Genomic DNA, 4,223 nt, shown 5'->3' on the forward strand with positions numbered 1-4,223 from the left:
GTGTGTGTGTGTGTGTGTGTGTGTGTGTGTGTGTGTGTGTGTGTGTGTGTGTGTGTGAGAGAGAGAGAGAGAGAGAGAGAGAGAGAGAGGGAAATTAGACTGCCTCATTATTCAAATTGGCTCGAAGGAGAAACGACGCACTCGCCTCGTTTACGCCTCAACAGAGAAAGAGAGGGGGAGAGAGGCAGAGCGAGAGCTCCCCGATCTGTCACTCCCTCCTCCCGCCTTCCTCCTCCGTCTCCTCGTTCTGTCATTCACCGTCCCTTTGTCCTCTCCCGCCCCCGTCTCCTCTGTCACTCACTATCCCCTCCTCTCCTTCCTCTTCCTCTCCCTCATCCCTCTCTCCATCACCCTCACCCCTCCTCCCCTCCTCCTCCTTCTCGTCCTCCGATCTGTCACTCCTTCCTCCCCCTCGTTCTCTCCTTCTCAAATTACATCCTCGTTGCCGCCTCGTTTCTCATCCCGTCGCCGAGGGCTGTCGCCGAGGACCGGCGAGGGCGCTAAACGATTTCCCACCATGCATCACTCTGCACACGCACGCACTCACAAACACACACACACATTCTTACCTTTTTCCATCTCCTTATAGAAATGCACATTGGACTAGTTGGTGAGACGGAGAGAAAGAATTTAAAGGTTCTCTGCATAACCATCATAAATCATTATTAATGACGCCGCATCAGATATTTGCTCTCCGTGTACGTGCTAGCATCGACCAAATCATTAATGAGTCATCCACAGGCTGCCCTGCTCTATCAGGTTACTTTACTGATACATGAATGTATGTTTTCCTACAGCTGGATTTAATCCCCAAAAACGGACAATCTATGCTGACACTGACCCCAGTTTTAGCCTGGCGGTTAAACTCTTCTTTGTTTCGGGCGTCCACTCATGAAGCAATTCACTCAGCATACAATGCATTGTCATGTGGGGGTGTCTGGTTCATGTTGCTTGGGTAACTCTGTAAGCTGGTATCCTTCACTGTCACTTACAGTCGCTTCAATCCGTCACCACAAAAATGATAAAAAGTTTGATTCCAGACCTGATCACTTTGAGACACCAACGATAACACGGAAGTCGGTGAACATCGTGTTGGGTAATGATCTAGGAGCCAGGTGAAATTGTAAAAATGAACCAAAAAACTACTTTTGATTACTTTGATCATTAGCAGGTTACTGCAGTTGCCCATAGATTGTATGGAAGATCCCAACTTGTCTGCTGACTTGTTAACTACTTGCCAGGCAGTAGTAATACAAACTGTTAAAAGCTAAACTTCAAAATAAAAGTTGTGCCTTTGAAATGTGTTGGCCCCATCAGTGAGGCTTAACTTTTATACTGACGTTTTGCACTTTTCAGTTTCAGTTGGCAACTATTTGTAGACAAGTTGGCATCTTCCAAGCAAACCATGAGCAATTGTGGGAATCTACTAGAAAAATTAATTGGAAGGATTGATGCAGCATCCTTTCAGTTACCGATTTCACCTAGAAACAGTAAGTAACCACTCACGAAATGCACATTCTTCCCAAAGCAACAAGAGGATGTGGTCTGGATATGGATGTAAGTACTGTGATCTCACTAACTGGATAGTAAACTTCCGTCAGAAAGCTTCAAGTCAAATATTGCCACCACTATCTTGGTGTTTTAAAACAAATATGATGAGACAATGTGGCTGTCAGTTTATTGTGTACATTTACATCCTGCTTTTAAGGATTTGTGTTTGGAGTGGGTTTCTCTGTGCGATGAACGTGTTATCAGATTTCATGTGCTACACGAGCTGCGGCATGATGTCAGTGTCGACTCTCCATGCAAACTTCACTTTACTGTAACTGTGAAAATCTGCTGTTCTTCTTTCATGTTTTTATGATCTTCTGCTGCTCATTTCATTTTGCATCTAATCACCGCTGATGATGGCATGAGAAACAGTAGCAGAGAGAGAGGGGGTGATGGAAAGAAAAGGAAAAGAGGCGAGAAGAAAGGACGAGCGGAGGGAAACAGAAAGAGACGGAGGCTAATGGATGTCTACAGGGTCGCATAAATCACACACATTCTGTGTGACAAATTGATCGCCGTGCTGCAAATTTCCCCCAGTGCAGCAACTGACAGGCACTGTGTGCATGTTTGAGTGTGTGTGTGCTTTCAGGAGGAGCCAACAGGATACAGCAGAGATAGAAGAAGAAAGAACTGAAACAAGAAGATGGAAAACAGACTGAAGGAAAGGTTAAGAGGGGCTGATCAAACTCTGTGTTGTCTCTAATGGCTCAGTCCCTCTAGAGTCAAAATAGGACAGCAACCTCTTTGCAACTAGGGGAAATTGGTGGATGCCTTGTTTTTGCATTGAAATTCATTGCATTAGGCCAGCGGTCTCCAACCTTTTTTGCGCCACGGACCGTAATATTTTCACGGACCGGCCTTTAAGGTATCACGGATAAATACAACAAAATAAAACTAGTACCGGTCCTGAAAAAAAGAAGATTTATTTATAACACACGTGAAAAGACCCAGGAAAACCGAGTTAATGATAAAAACGATAACAAAATAACGCTGGAAACCGATAAAAACCTTGAAAACTATACATTTCACACCTGAGCCTCAACTCTCGCAGCCCGGTACCAAACGACTCACGGACCGGTACTGGTCCGAGGCCCAGGGCCGGGGTTGGGGACCGCTGCATTAGGCAACCAGTTGCACCTGTTCACCCCACAGTTCAGTGAGCAACACTCTGGAGCTCTGGGCGACCACTTTTGTAACACACTAGCACAGGTTGCTTGATAGGAGGCACGGTCTGATTCACACTGACTACAGCTCAGTCTCAGACAGATTGTTGAAGGTGTGCAAATAATTGCAGTCTAATTTGTAAATGCCAACACATTGCAATCAATCACAGCTTATCAATGTAACTCAGATGAAAGCAACTCATCATCCCTTTTTGCCACATGGGACTCAACTCAGCTGTTTGTATTTCTGTGATATTATTGTATAAAGACAAGGCTGTAGCTACTATACTACTGCACTATTAAAAGTTTGCACAGTTTTCATGAAATTGCCAACTTGAAGAGATTCAATCATACACTTGTGGTACACAGATTTTATGACTTGACGCACTGATGTTGCTTTGACAATGTCGATATCTGACATCATACATGATAGAAATGTTACAACGGTTGGAAAAAAATCCAGTTTGTGGAAAAAAACTCAAATGCATTATTTCCAGTTTTGACTTCTTCTTCTCTTGCATCACCGTTAATGAGCCACATCCATAATGGTGAGCAGAAATGGATGCGGCAACAATAACAAGCCAAAAACAAGTGGAACATTAACTAATGTTTACTAATGTTAGTCAGCAAACAGACTCTCGCCTAAATAACAGAAAGTGACTGTGAACTATTTTGAACACAAGCTACCCGTGGTTAAAAAAAAACAAAGGTTACACTTGCCACTCCCTTTTTTGGTTATCAGTTTCCTATAGTTTGTCTGGCAGAGAGTGATTTGTCTGCAAGCACTTGCTGACTATTAGCCAAATGGTACTAAAACTTAAAATAATTCTGCTGGCAACCAGAGTAAAATTGTGCCACTACTTACATACTTACTTTAGACTTTGAAGGCAAATGTTCTCCATTTTCGTGTTTCACTAAAGTAGCCGTCTTCAGTGGAAAGCACAGACAACCACGGCAATCTGCTAACAACCAAAGTGTTTGCCAGAAGACATTCACCAACCATTCGGGGAATACAAATTTTTCCATAGGAGGCAGAGGTTACCAGGTTCTCACTGATCAGTCACTATCTAACTCTCATCAGTCTCCAGCAACCACATAGCAAACAGTCATGGATCAGATCTGGATTGACTTTACATTGTCATACGCCCAAAAAGGTGGATAAATTAATGTCATGTCATTAGTGGTCACTTGACTGCAAACTAGGCAGAGGTAATCAAATTCATTTTTGAGGCTTCGGATTGGGGCTTCTCTAACCAATGGGTGATGTCAAGCTATATTTGTGTTTCATTCTCCTCTTAGCAATTAAAGTAATGTTAGCTTGAAGAATGTATGTATAAAAAATATAAAAATGTATAAAAAACTGATCAAGCACACACATCCATACATATGCAATAATACTACAGTGGGGCAAAAAAGGATTTAGTCAGCCACCGATTGTGCAAGTTCCCCCACTTAAAATGATGACAGAGGTCAGTAATTTGCACCAGAGGTACACTTCAACTGTGAGAG

The sequence above is a fragment of the Haplochromis burtoni genome, unplaced genomic scaffold (assembly GCF_018398535.1).
Source record: "Haplochromis burtoni strain Fernald_Lab_line unplaced genomic scaffold, NCSU_Asbu1 Contig_157, whole genome shotgun sequence".
NCBI classification, from domain to species: Eukaryota; Metazoa; Chordata; class Actinopteri; order Cichliformes; family Cichlidae; genus Haplochromis; species Haplochromis burtoni.